Source organism: Mus pahari, chromosome 13 (genome assembly GCF_900095145.1).
Source record: "Mus pahari chromosome 13, PAHARI_EIJ_v1.1, whole genome shotgun sequence".
Classification (NCBI taxonomy): domain Eukaryota; kingdom Metazoa; phylum Chordata; class Mammalia; order Rodentia; family Muridae; genus Mus; species Mus pahari.
Window position 1 is genome coordinate 8,003,603 of NC_034602.1, and position 15,225 is coordinate 8,018,827.

A 15,225-nucleotide genomic window follows, 5' to 3' on the forward strand; every position below is an offset into this window, starting at 1 on the left:
GGTATAGGGAACTTTTGGGATAGCATTTGAAATATAAATAAAGAAAATAATAAAAAAAAAATGTGAAAGTGATGGCACCAGAATTGGTGACCGGAAAAAGAAGATGTCAGGAACCAAGTGCCTGATGTGTTCTGATAAGCAATTAATATTTTCTGGATGAAGAACAAACCAAACAAATAAAAGAAAGTAGTCAGTGAGAAATGACCGCTGCACTTGGACAAGAATTCAGTGGGGGGTGGGGGGGAGGGAGGATTGTGGATGAGAGAGGAGAATATGGAGTGATAAGAGGAGCCCATTGGGGTAGTCAAGAGCTTACTAGTCCTGTTCCAAATGGATAGACTGAGCATCAGTGGGACAGTCAGATAACTAGGCCTCTATGGCAGGAGTGCCAACTGGTGCTTGGAATGAGACTGAGATGGGAAGGGGGTGGGGCCCATGCAGCAGGCAGTGAGCTGGGCTAGATGATAGGTCTGATAGGAAAGGCAGAAGTGAGCGATCCTGTTAGGCATGAACCTTTCCCTACAGATGGAAAACTCCTCTAGGTCAGTGGGAAGGAGGCCACCAGGAGCCTGCGCCTCCTCAGGACAGCAGCTGCTGCAGTCCCCTAACCTCTGGCACCAGGCATACAAGGACATGGGTAGGGTGGGTAGGAACAAGGCCAGTACCTTGATGCCCGCGCTTCGGCACTTGCCCACGGCATCCGGCACGGCTGCTCTGGGGGGATCAATCATAGACATGAGCCCCACCAAACAGAGCTCTGTGGGAAAGTTCAGCTCGTCCGTGTCAAATTTGAAGCCCCGAGGAAACTTTCCAGAAGACAGCTGACAGAAGCCTGAGGAGGAGCAAGAGGGAGGAGTCAGAGCAGCAGAGTAGACACTACCAAGGCCCCGCCTTATCACCCATGCTCCTCTTTCTGCCTCCTCACCCAGCACTCGCTCCCCGAGTCCTCCCAGCTCCATGTAGGCGTTTTGAAAGGCATCTTGCATCTCCTTGTCAAGAGGGATCTCCTTGCCCTGTACCAGGATGGTGGAGCATCGGTCCAGGATGCTCTCTGGGGCGCCTTTCATCACCAGCACATGGCTCTGGGGGCTGTCTTCCTTCTCATGGATGGAGAGCTGGGAAGGGAAAGGCAGTTACAGAGGAAGCCAAAGAATCTTGGTGGATCTGTTGCTTAGCACAGGGTCTGATAGCAGCTGCTTAGAAGGAAAACCTTCCTTAACAACATAACTCTTATCCATCAAAGACTGTCAACAAAGGAGAAACTATGTGTGGAGGGTGTTTGTTTATAAATCCCTAGTCTTAAAACCCATGGAGTTCTATGAAGTCGCTTCCATAGAACAGTGATTTGTTCAATAAACAGGCATAAAAAACCCAAAACAAACAACTCTCTCACTAGTGATCCATAGTGTAGGCTTCCTCCTCCCTGGTCCTTCATACTCTCTCACTTGCTCTGCTCCCAGTTCACCTCCAGGGGTGGGGAGGGGGAGCAGCTCTCACCCCAACCTTTGCATCCAGCCTGGGACACTATTTGCTGAGACACTGCACTTTCCTGTGGCCACCTGCCCCCGCGCTCTTTCATGCTCTCTCTCTCTCTCTCTCTCTCTCTCTCTCTGCTCAGGACTCTGCCCCTCGGTTCTCCGCCCCCCCCCCCATGATACTACCCCTGCCCAGATATTTTGTGGCATGGGCACGAGCTCTGCATCATAGCGGGGCAAATAATAATAATAATAATAATAATAATAATAATAATAATAATAATAATAATAAAGCAGCTATTCCCCTGCTCCTCCCTTGCTTTTGTACTGGTGCCTTCCACCTCAGCTCTCTACCCGTGCCTGGGCATGAGCTTTGCCGATGATCACTCTGCCCTGCTTGCTTGCCACGCACACTGCCCCTCCTTGATCCTGCCACAGCACTCCAAGGCCACCAGCTTCGCTCATGCCCTGAAGCAGGCCGGGTACCCATGCACGCCACAGCATCACCCTGACCCCTTGAATCTATTGCAGCAGAGGGCAGCAGGTGGGGGTGGGGGTGAACAAAGCCAGGGGTCCTGCCCTGCCCAGGACTGCTGTGGGCACACTTTCAAGTCCAGTGTCACCCACCTCAGTTCTCAGCCCCTGCCCACTGTACTCCACTATACACGTTTGGTGGTTAGTGACAGATATCTGTCACACCACCTGGGTGGAGTTGCTAGGAGACAGAACTCTATATTACTGGGTTGGTGCTTCTGGCTGCTAGGAGGAAGCCCCACCCTGCTTGCTGGCTCCACAGGCCTGGTGTGTGTCTGTCTCTATCTCCTGCTCTCCCTCCCTTGTGCACCTCTGCCACCACCATCCAGCCCCCCTGGCCACCACTGCACATGTGCTCCTGGTGCCTCCACAGTGCACTGTCTCCCAGAGCAGACGTTTCCCCAGTCCCCCTGTCTGATGTTATCTGTTACATTCTCAGTTCTTATCCCCCCCCCCCCAGGGAATGGTCAGCACCACTTGTCCATAGTATGACGCCCAGAGCCAGTGCCACATGGCACTTCCATGCCCCTGTCCTGTCCCCCCAGTTCACATCCCTTACCCCACTAGCTCAGTTCGTGGCACAAGGGTACACTAGACAATTTTGTCTCTATGTGTGTCTCTTCATATGTTTTTCTCTGCTAATATAGCCTGGCAAAGTTACCTAATAATTAAGGTTTCTGTTCATTATTTGTCTGCCTTGACAAATAATGATTTTTGCTACTGCCACCAAGCTATAGTGGGCTCTATTGTCTGACTCAAATATGACCAATAGACAATACTTGTCAGAAGTCTAACACATTAGTGTTCAGACTTATGACAGAGACGTGCAAAGCCTAACGGTTAACCCCCAAGGTCTCAGAAAACATTGGAGACAGCTACGATAGATGGCCTGGATTGCGGTATAAAAACTACTGAAAAACATTACCATTGCCTTGCCCAGGCTTGGTCTACACTGTGGACAAAACTGGATACACTGAGAGTCCAATGCCTCATATTGTGTAAGTCAAGGTGAGTCATTTCTCATGTCACACGAATCTATTCCACAGAGAAAAAGCTCTTCATCTTCTGGACTTGACAACTTGGTACTGACTCTGCCCAAGTTGTCATGGAAACCACAGAGACCTGGGAACTGTTTAGGCAGTGGACTAATACGTGACTCCTAGATTATAATTTACTATTCCCCAGATTTCTGACGACATCGATAGCTAAGGTAACTTTAGCTGCTTGACAGGAAGAAAACAGACTTAGCGCCTTAACCCTAAGGTAATCCACCACTATATTTGCTTATTACTAAATTTGTTAACTAAGACTGCCAGATTTATTACAGACTTGATGATAAATGAGACGCACGTTCAGATATAAGCTTTCACAGATGTAATCTGCTACTTCCTTACCTAAACTGTTTCCAGCAACTTAATGTTTCATATTTCCTTTTCTTGCTATGCCACTGTCCTAACATTATTCCAGTTCTTATAAAGTTGCCTAACCCTCATAAAATATTTCACTATATGATCCAACTGTACAATCACAAATTAAATGTTAAGTTTTCTATGACTGTCTTTTAACTAAATTTAAAGTGTTTCCTGTGCTGAATCTACACTATAAGCTATCAGACTCAAATATACGTTTCATTTGATTGTACTTTAACTATAGACTTAAGGTCTTTCTCTTGATATATATATGTTTAACTGTAAGGTCAAGCTTTTAATTTTCCCTTGTCTCTCAATTATAAACTTAAAATTGTTTCTCACTGTATATTCAGTCTCCTAGAGGGAAGGGAAAAGCTCTTCTTGTTCCTTCTGCTCTACAAAAGGCTCGTCTTAAAGGCTGTTCATGTCGCTAACTCATGTTGTTGTCTCTTTTGTAAACTTATAAGCTACAGGAAACCCACTCAGATCTACCTCTCACAGACCAAATAGACTCCACCCAGATAAGTACATCTGCTAATCAATAGCCAAAAGTCCCCACTTACTACCTAGTCCACAGGGTGGGGTTCCTCTCCTGTTCCTGGGATTGGGACTCACTTCTCCCCCAACCACCAACACCTAGGGGCTTCAAATGTATTTTCAAATGCACACCTAAACTTCCAAGTGTACATCTAAGAAAAACATTTTTCTCCCAAATGAACTTTAACCTTATTCTCTACCTAGTGTGTGTGTGTGTGTGTGTGTGTGTGTGTGTGTGTTTCAGCATCTTGTCAAGTCCAGGCATTTACTACACCCAGGACAGCTCCAGAGAAGCAACCCCCAGATGCTCCAATCTCCCCTCACAGACACAGATGGTTCTACTGGACCCCTTATTTCTGATCTGTCCACGGAGGGTTCCACAGACCCCGAACAGCAAGCAAACAGCCAACTCTCTGAAAACTGGACCAACATCCCCATATCCACCTTCTTAGGTTTCCTGAGACACATCACCCCAAGTCTGCAGGAAGTAGTTAGAGATCACAACGACCCCACTCCTGCTCCACCATCACCTCTTTCTAATTTTTCTGTTTTAATTAAACCAAAATGGGGAAACGCTAGCATTTAGTCTAGGCTCCACCCCAGTTACCTGGCAACAGATATAGTGAGTGTGCCTGACTCACTATAAAAGGGGCTGCTTGCCCCCCCTTCTCTCTCTTGTTTCTTGCTCTCCCTCTGTCCTCTTGTCCCATTCCCCCTCTCTCCCTACTCACCTCCTACCTCTCTCCCTATGCTAATGGCCAGCCTCTCCTCCTACCCCCCCCCAGTCTCTACTACCCTCTCAACTCCCCTCCCCATGCCCTGAATAAACTCTATTCCATGGTCCCTCATAGGGAAGGGATGTCTCAGCATGGGCCTGTGGAGGATCCTCCTCCCCACACACCTTACCGCACTTCCACCAATCATATTCTCTCCCCCCTTTATCTTTTTATAAAACACAACATTCTGAAAACTGGAGGTATCCTGATGCAGTCAAACTGCATCTGAGCCCATGAGAGTTGGAAGAGGCATAAAGTCCTTCCCAGAGCCTGCTGAGGGAGCCCGGCCCTGCCAACACCTGACTCAGACTTCTAGGTCCATGACTGACACAGTATGTTTATTTTGTTTCGAGCTATTGTGACTCGACATGAAATGTTCCCCTGGGGCTCATGTTTTGAACACTGACCTCCTGGCTGGTTGTCCTGTTTTGGAAGATGTAGAGCCTGTAGGAGGTAGGGTTTGGTTGATGGAAGTGATCGTTGGGACTGGGCTTTTGAAGGTTGTAGACAAGCTCCATTCTGGATCTACTTTCAGCATCAGGTTTGCTGTGATGTGAGCCATTTTTCTTATCTTTGGCATTACATAACTTCAGTAGGAAGTTCGTTGTTGAATTTCTTATGCAGATTTTGATTTTTTGATTAGCGGATTCAAATCATCTTTATTTCAGTAAAGCTCTCTCATGTTTATTCTTTAAATTATCGTATTTGTCTTGAGCAAGGAGGTAGAATATGCATAGTTAGTATAACAAAAGTTATATTTTATTTTGCTGCGGGTCATCACTCTACATTCCTACCTGCAGTCCTATCTTCCCAAGCTGCTCACCTGTGGGACATCTCTTAGCTGGAGGTCAGGTCCAGCCTCTAACAGAAGTTTTTGATTGGAGTTTCAGATTCCTGGGGGAGACTCTCCAGCCACAGGGCAGATCAAGGTGGTTTCTCTCCAGATGTGCAGAGCAGAGCATTGCTTTTAGTTTCTGCTTGTGCACTGTCCAGTGGGCGACTATGTCTGGTTCTCCTGAGTGAGGAATGTCTCTGGGTTCTGGGACAGCCTTGGCTGTAGGGGGGTTCCTGTCTAAGCTGTTTCTCCGGGTCTGAATGGCATTTCTTCCTATGCTCATACAGCATTCCTTTAGTTCCCCTCCCACATGGCTGTTCTTCAGAAAGGCTGGGGGGGGTCTTTAAAAAACAAAAACAAAAACATTTTTCCAGGCTTATTAGTGAGTCCTGGGACTGTTGTTTGTTTCTTGCTGTGTGATTTCCTGGTCTGCTGGTCATGTACTGAGTTATTGTTATTTATATCCTGTGTTCAGCTAGAATCAGTAGATTCCAGCCATACATGGATGGTTTTTCTGTTTTTATCCTAGCTTTCTTTCCACCTTTCTTTGCCCTCTGAGAACTTATCTATAACTTCTTATTTTTTGTCTTTGGGATTATTTTCTAGAAAGAGTGTTGTATGAAAATTTATTAACAACACAGTAAGTATCTTGAACATCTCTTCTGTAGGCAATTCCTTCTTTGTGGTTAATTATTTTTAATCTCTCTCTCTCTCTCTCTCTCTCTCTCTCTCTCTCTCTGCGTGTGTGTGTGTGTGTGTGTGTGTGTGTGTGTGTGCGCGCGCGCGCGAGCGCGCGCGCGCTCGCGCTCTTCATTTCTAGGCTTCAATCCCAGCTGAATCTTTTGACTTATTACTTACCTTTGATGGGCTCTCCTGACAGGTGCAGTGTGGAGAAGGAGGTGAGACGGGAGAAAAATCTGTGATCTCCTTCTGTTTCCATGAACTCCATTGTCCCAAACACCCTTGCTGCTGTATCCTTTGCTTTGGGGATCGTGCCCTACACTGTTCAGTGTCTAGAAAGCCCATGTGACCTAGATTCATACTCTCTCCTGGAAGCCCATTCTTACATCCCCTGTTTTGGGAGAGGGATAAGCAATTGATTTTGGAAGCCCCCCTTTCCCTGATATCCTGTATTGCCTGATGATCTCTAAAGGATTCTCATCCTCTGGGGGGGGGGGGAGCCTGTGCCACCACAATATCTAGATAAAGATGAAACACCATTATCTAGAGTTCAGGCTGTATTGGTCTGATCTTATCCTAGGTCCAGGGCAGCAGCTGGTAACTCTGGCTGCTTCTAGTTCCCACCTTGTGGTACTCGGCAGGTTTGTTTCTGGGGTGCTGGTGGGGACTCTAGCAGCTTCTCCACCTCATTGAAAATAAAGCCCCCCTATTTTCCATTTGAGCTACTATAATCTGTAGTTTTCATAACAGGAGAAGGAAGGAAGCATTTTAACAGGAAGTATTTTGTTTTCAAAAAGTCCTCTAGTATATAATAAGCTATTTATAGCTTGGGGGAATTTGTCTTTTATTATATTTACATGCAAATGTACTATAAATTATATATAGGAACATGGTCTATTTTCCATATGTTTATTTTCTATCTCTTATAACTTAGTAATGGCTTGGGGGCGTCTGGAGCTGGAACTTGAGCCTGGGCCTTATGGGCACTGATCTGCAGCTAAGCCTAGTTTTAAATATCCTCAGCTCCTAACTTAGGATTAAAAGTGTCCTTATCATCATGGCAACATTCCTTAGATTCCATTTCTTTTCAAACTAAAGATATCTTTATTACCTTTTAGTTAGAAAATAGTGCTCATTATAAAAACATTAAACAATGCTAAAAAAAAAAAGATAATCACCTGAAATCCTGTCATCTTTATAAATCTGCTATGAGGCTTATGCAATTACCTTGTGAGTTATTTTCTACACGTAAACAAATATATCTGTAAGTAGGCACAATGGGAGTGCACGTGCAGGGTTGTAAAGTTTTCTTATATACTTCTTGCAGTGCCTAAGCAGAGATTTCCACCTCCCTCTCTCACCTCCCTCTCTCACCTCCCTCTCTCACCTCCCTCTCTCACCTCCCTCTGCTCATCTAGGGAAGCACAAAAGCTCATCTTTCTGGGACATTTTCTATTGATTACATGAATAACTATAAATGCATAGGCTTTTAAAAGACACTACTTAGCAATGAATGTGACCAAAATGTTCATTTCATGTTATTTTTCTAGTTGCTAGTATGAAAGTAATCTTATTTTTATTTAAAAGTTCTTATCAGTTTAAAGGAATCATGTTGCATTTGAATGCACATTGAATCATATATCCACTTACTTTACCCAACTGTTGTATGTTTTACCAGTTTTTGTGAATTTTGGCTCATGCTTATGGATTTCTTTGCTTATTTAGCTATTTGAGACAGGGTCTCACCTGTTGCTCTGGCTGCCTTATAATGACTCACTGTGTAAAACATATTGGCCTTGAACTTGTGATGATCTTCCTGCCTCTGTCTCCCAAATTCTGACAATACAACACTATGCCCTACTTTTTCAGGTGTTGTTGCTTGTTTTTATTTTAATTTATTTATTTTGAGACAGGGTCTAACAGTGTAGTCCTGGCTGTTCCAGAACTCACTGTATAGACCAGGCTAGACTGGAACTCACAGAAATCCACCTGTCTCATCTCCTGTGTGTTGTGATTAGACATTTTATGTAACCTTCTAGGACTTCAAACTCACTATGTAGCCAAGAATGACCTTGAACTCTTGATCTGCCTGTCTTCACCTTTCAAATGCTGGGATTATAGGCATATGTTACCACGCTGACTTGCTTTTGGCTTTTCTAAGTTCTCAATTATGTTTATAGTGTATATTTGTGTATTTAGAGTAACAGCTCTCCAGCCCCATTTTAAGCAAGGGAGGCAATGTAGAGAAAGAGTTCTTAACTTTCCAACTCTTACAGAATTTGCTGTGGCTACATCTAAAAAAAAGGTGATATATATATATGTGTGTGTGTATGTGTGTGTGTATAATACTTATAATGTATAGGGTACATATAATGCATATAATGTATATATATACATGCATACATACAACTATATATAAAAATATATCCCATATATACATATATATGTATGTATATATACATATATGGGATAAGCAAATAAAGCATATATGCATATACATATAGAACAAAGCTGGAGGCTAACAGACCTGACTTCACACTTCCATACAATGACACAAATCAAGATACTATTGCCCTGATGTAAAGAGAGATGGATGTCTCTGCAGCCGAGGTCATTGATATTTGGTGGAACATTCAAGGACATTTTGCTAGAGAAAGGATACTCTTTCAGCAAAGGGTGCTGGAACAACTGGCAATTCATATGAAAGAACAAAACTGAAAAGGATCTTGCTGTTTACCTCACAGTGTATATAAAATGAAGATGTCAGGACTGCCATAGACTGTAGGAGACAAAGGAGACCCAACAGTTGGAGGCAAATGGTTCCAGAGTTCCCTAGAGCAGAAGTGCATTAAGAAGAAATATGGTAAATTTTATTTATTTATTATTTGTGTGAACTCAGGTAGTCATGCTTATTGGCAAGTGCCTTACCTGATGAACTATATAGCTGTTTCCCAAATTGGTAGACTTAAATAAGGTCTATAACTTAGTAAATTTTCTAGTTGTGTGTGTTAACTGGGTTAGCCTTGAACTCATGATACTTCTCTCTCTGAAGTTATAGGCATGGTCCACCAAACTTACTGGATTATACTGCTACTGCTACTGCTACTACTACTAATAATAATTTAAAGTGGATGATATTTTAGAAGAAACTGTAATGGAAAATCTCAGTAGTCTTAGGCTTGACATGTTTCTAAAGTATGATCAATAATCATAAGCTTTAAAAGAAAGCATCAGTAAACAGGAATTCATCAAGTACTGCTGCAAAAATTAAAAGATAGCCAAACATTGTGAGAAAGTATTTGCAGAATATATATCTGATGAAAGACTTGTACCTAGAATACATGGCCAGCTCATAACTCAATGAGATAAGTAGCTTAACAAAAAGGGGGTCCCGTGTCCAAACAGATAACTTACCAGAAAAGATGTGCAGATGGCAAATGAACACAGAAGATACTAGGGTTGTAGGCATTAGGGATATACAAATAAAGCCTACACTTTCCACAGCATATCCAGCAGAATGGCTACCATCCCGACGCTGACAACGATGTGAACAGGAATTGGAGGGCTGCAACACAGAATGGTGGCTTTGGAAAACCAAGCCTTTGGCTCAGGACTGAAGAGCTGGCTCAGTAGTTAAAAGCACTTGCCGCTCTTGCAGAACACACATGGTGGCCCACAACTGTCTCAGGGTTCTAGGGGATCCAGTGACCTTGAAGGCATTGCATACACATGATGCACATACATACCTGCAGGCAAAACACTCGTACACATAAAACCAAAACAAGCAAAGGCTTTTTATTTTTTTTTTTATTTTTTTAACCATAAAATGTTCTCTTTATTTAGAAACAGTAAGGTGTAAACAGACAATTCAAAGCCAAGCACAGCCTTTACACAGGGATTGGGGAAACAGGTGTAACCACTAAGCACAGTTGAAACAAGTGTGATGCTCACATCCACATCGTATCAAAACACACTGGGAAACAAAGCCTCAGAAGATAGTTCATGGGACACTGGTGTGTGACTTTATATTAGTACCTTAGAGACAGTGACAACACCAGTATTCACCCTAGCATGTCAGCCACATGTATACCTGGCCTGAAAACGTCACTTCGTCATCACTGCCTCTGATGCTGCCCAACCTGAGCATTGGTTTTTCTGAGACATGTTCTCTCCACACAGCTCAGGCTGGCCTTCAATTTGATCCTCCTGCCTCAGACTCCTGAGTGCTTAGAACACAGTGTGCCACCATGCCTCACCCAATCTATTTTAGAGGATTTTTCTTTGTGAAAACAGTATAATTTCATGGTAGTGATGTAAATAGTAACCCCACCCCAAGTGCTGAGGACGGATCTTGAGGCCTTGTCAATGCTAGGCAAGTGCTCTCTCTATCCACCAGGCTACAGCCTCAGCCTTTAGACAGAGAACTTCCAATCTTAAAAATAAAGTGGAGATTTAGAACTCTGAGATGTCACCTGTGCACCCAGGAGCACACTTTTGCTTGTGACCACTTCCTTTTCTACTTCACTTAATCACAAGGAAGGAATGCTTATTTAGGCCCTGGTAGTGAACCACAGCATCTGGCTCTAAATAAATTCATGACTAGAACCTGTTGACTGCATCGTGGTCTCTCCCCTAGATATAAACACGACCTTGAAGAAAACGATCCAAGAACACCGCCTCCTGCCTGTTCTGTGGACAGAGCTGCCATGTCTGTCGCAGCTAGAAACGAGGCTACCATGAGCACAGCTTAGCTCCTTAAGGACATCTTACCTACTGAGCACTTAGTTGAGCGCAGACTCAAAGCAGATCTACCTTCAATAACTTCTTAGCTTCAAGAAAGAGCAGACAAGAAATGACCACACCAGTCTGAGGCACACTCTAAAGTGTGACACTTTAGGGGACACTGGTGCTTCTCCGTAACTATAGCCAGACTATCCACTTTGTTGCAGGGTATCCTTCCAAGCCGCTACTTCAGGGGGAAGGGAAGGCTGTTGAGACTTTGCAGTCTACCATACCGTGAGTGACTGACTGCTGAGGGTCCAGACCGACTTGGAATGTACCCCGCTCAGCCCAGCATCAACAGCCCACCCTGTGGTGGCGAGGAGCTGGCGTCAGCCTTGAGTACCTTGACCCTGTTACCATGAGACGCTCACTGCTTTTTTTTTCTTGGAAGACCCACATGGCTTAGCCTTTAGAAATACTTATCATTATATATTTTCCTGACTTTGAATGCATGCTAATGCTGGGAGCCACTTCTTGGGGAAGGCAGAGTAAGAGGGGATGACCAGAAGCTAAGTCTGTTCTATTTCAGAAACTGCAGCTGCTTAGCAGGTCATTTACCCAGGCCATTTAGCTGCTGCCAGGGATGCACGGCTCCCAGACCTGGGCTGTGTTCCACCATCTGCACCTTATTTGATACCAATATAACCAATCAAGTGACTTAATATTAACCCTTAAAACTTTCCCAATATTGGAGGCAGAGGCAGGCAGATATTTGAGTTCAATGGCAGTCTGGTCTACAAGAGTTCCAGGGCAGTCAGAGCTATAGCATAGTGAGACCCCATCTCTTAAAAAAACAGAACAGCCGGGTGTGGTGGCGCACTCGGGAGGCAGAGACGGGAGGATTTCTGAGTTCGAGGCCAGTCTGGTCTACAAAGTGAGTTCCAGAACAGCCACGGCTACACAGAGAAACCCTGTCTCGTAAAACTAAGGGAAAAAAAAAAAAAACAGAACAAAACACACAAAAAACAAAACTTTCCCAATCACTTGTTAAGCTTATTGCTAGGTTCAGCCTACCTGCTTTCACACAGATGTACTTAAAAACTTGCTAGACCCCAGAGGGAAAAGCAGAACAATTGCTACATCTCATCATAAACTTTGCTGGTACTCATTGACAGCTTCTGGCAGATCTGGTAGGAGTAGAGACAGCTTCAAGTCTGGGGATGAACATATCAGGGCATTGGTTTGAATGCCAACCACAACAAGCTACCCATTCCTACCTAGAGTAACAGAAACCATCTAGGCATGGGACCTGGTACACAGCAGTGTTGCAGCGTGTAAGTTCCCTGTAGAGTCTGCTCCAGTCTTCGAAAGGCAGGGCAGCAATTTGATGGCTCTTCTTCCCCCTGCAGAAACAGCTACTACAGCTGCAACTGAAAGCTACTCAACTCCTCCCACAAGCAGCACAGGTGAGTTCAAGCTGGAAGGGACACAGCCCAAGACTCTGTGCCACTCCCACTTTCCCAAGGTCTCCCCATCAACCCTCTGCGGTCCTATATGCTGACCCTTGGAGAGAGATTCAGACGTGCACAGGTTGCACACAGGAGGCTCCCATCAACCCCAAATTCTCTCGTTCACCCAGCTCTGAAGATTAACATCAGTGTGTTAATGAGGTGTTTGTGAGGGGAGGGGGACATCGCTACTGGCTGTGGAAACACTTGGCTATGGCTGGATTTCAGAGTAGCAAAGGCTTTTTAAAAGATATTAACTTTGTTGTACGTCTGTGTGTGTATGCCTGTGTTTTGTTGATGTTTTGGCTGCTCTGCTTTGAGCGAGCATGCACTTGCCTAGGAGCTATCTTAGACCCACGAATGGAAACCAAACACACATGCCAATTAATCTTAAAATGCCTTGGCTAACTCAATGACTGGGCACTCCTAAACCTTCCCCTGCTACCCCAGGCCCAATCGGGGAAGTGGCCAGTAGCCACTTACCTGAAAACTCACATGGCTGGCTGGCTTTATCAACTTCATTCCCTTCTTCTCCTAGAGTCCTGGTGATTCTCTCTGTCTTACCCTCACAACTCTAAGTGTCCCACCCAGTGCCCAGCCATTGGCTGCTTGCATCTTTATTGTACACGCAGATTCCCAATTAAGTCGAAGCATCAGACCGACTCCCCTATAAGCCTGAGCGTATGTTTTTGCATCATGTGTATCATGCAGGAGTCCACTAAGGTCAGATAAAACACTGAATCCCATGGAACTGGACTTACAGGCAGTTGTGAGCCGACACGTGGGTTCTGAGAACTGAATCTGGGTCTTCTACAAGAGCAGCAAGTGTTTTAACTACTGAGTCATCTCTCCAGATCCTAAAATAGAAATAGAAAGGAAATATTTTTTTAAAAAGCCATAAAGGAAACAGAGTTTTCAGTTTCTTTCAAAGATAAGCTTGTACTCACCACTGGCTCTGCTTCTGTTTAGTGAACAGAAATGGAAACATATGAACAAAGACTTGTACACAAATGCCTGCTGCCTCTTTATTTCTAATATCCTCCAGTGGGAAATAATCTGAGGGTATGGGAATGGCTAAAAACAAATATTTATGTCTATATCATGGAACACTGGCTATAAAAATATCACTAACATGAGATTTATTATTCTCATGTGTAGTAGAAGACTGTAAAGTATAAAAATTGTAAACTGCACTATAGTGTTCAATCAATGTTCCCAGTGTTCCCTGGGAGTGTGGGAGAGAAGGAGAGACAGATGATGAAGGAGGGAGGGGACAGGAGAAGCTCAAGGAATGATGAACGTATGCATGATCTTGACTATGGTGGTGATTTCACAGGGGTATATTATACACATATCAAAGGTAACCAAATTGTATACTTTAAATATTGTAGCATTGTTTTGAGCTGTACAAAAGAAAAATACAACGATAAAGAACCCCTTCAGCCCCCATCACCCAGCTTGTTGCAAAGCCCACTGGGTCCAGCAACCGTGGTTTCTTGGTAGGACTGAGTAGGGTCGATAATTTACACTGCTAAGATCTCTAAAGGACAGTGTGTCCCCCACACTGAAGACCATTGGTGCACAGGATGTGACAAACAGCTCTGCAGCGAGTTTCTTCTGTCTATGTGGCACCCCAATACCTGCCTTCCTATGATGGACTCACATACTGTACAGCAGGTGTCCACCTCCCACCCTGTTTGCTGGCAATTCACTGGGGGTCTGTGACTCAAGGTCACAGATACCTGTTTTGATTTTCACTGTGGATGACTGTATAGGTGTCCAGACCTAAAGGGGTTTGGGGTGTTCCACAGAGTCAGCAGGTGTAACAATCAACCACCGGGGGCTCACTGTGGGTGTGGGACATGTTCTCTGTTGATGACCTCTGGAAGGGTGAGGTTGGCTGTTCCCTAGACATCATCTTGGCTGAGTTTCCTCCCTTGGTCTTTTCTCCTGGCCCCGCTACTGATGCTGTGAGCTGTTGCTAGGTTACCTGTCAGGAGCTGACTTCTGTGCCCAGAAAATTGTATGCTGAAATCCCAAGTCTCAGTACTTAAGAATGTGACCTCATTTGGAAACAAGGCCATTGCAGATTAGATTGGATTCAGAGATTCAGAAGATTACTGAGTTCTGAATGTGTGTGTGCTCCACTCCAGTCCCCATACCGAAATCCAGGTGCACTGTAAGAGCAGTAAGTGCTCTTGATTGTGGACCCATCTCTCCATTTAGTTTTAGTAACTCGGAGATGCTACATTGTATCCGTGTGCTATGTGCACAGCTCCCCTTTCTATACACCTTGAGTGTTTTAGCCCCTTCAAAAGCCAAATTTGACTCCTTGGAAGTGTTATCTCTCTATGGAGAGCATGTGGCTTAGAATCTCTCCTCCTCCTTCTCCTCCTCCTCCTCCTTTTTCCGAGACAGGGTTTCTCTGTATAGCTCTTTCTGTACTGGAACTCATGCCGTAGACCAGGCTGGCCTGAACTCAGAAATCCACCTGCCTCTGCCTCCCGAGTGCTGCGATTAAAGGTGTGCACCACCACTGCCTGGCTTAGAATACTCTTTATTTGTGTATTCCTGATATTAATCTACAGGGTCAAGACATAATTTACATTTTAGAATGAGCTGTTTGACAGGCCATTCCTTTCAAAGTTTGGAAACGATACATAGAAATGTATAGATTTAATCAAAGAAGAATCTGTTTTCTTGGCTCCTCTCTGGCCACCCTCTAAAATACACCAACATTTGACCTTT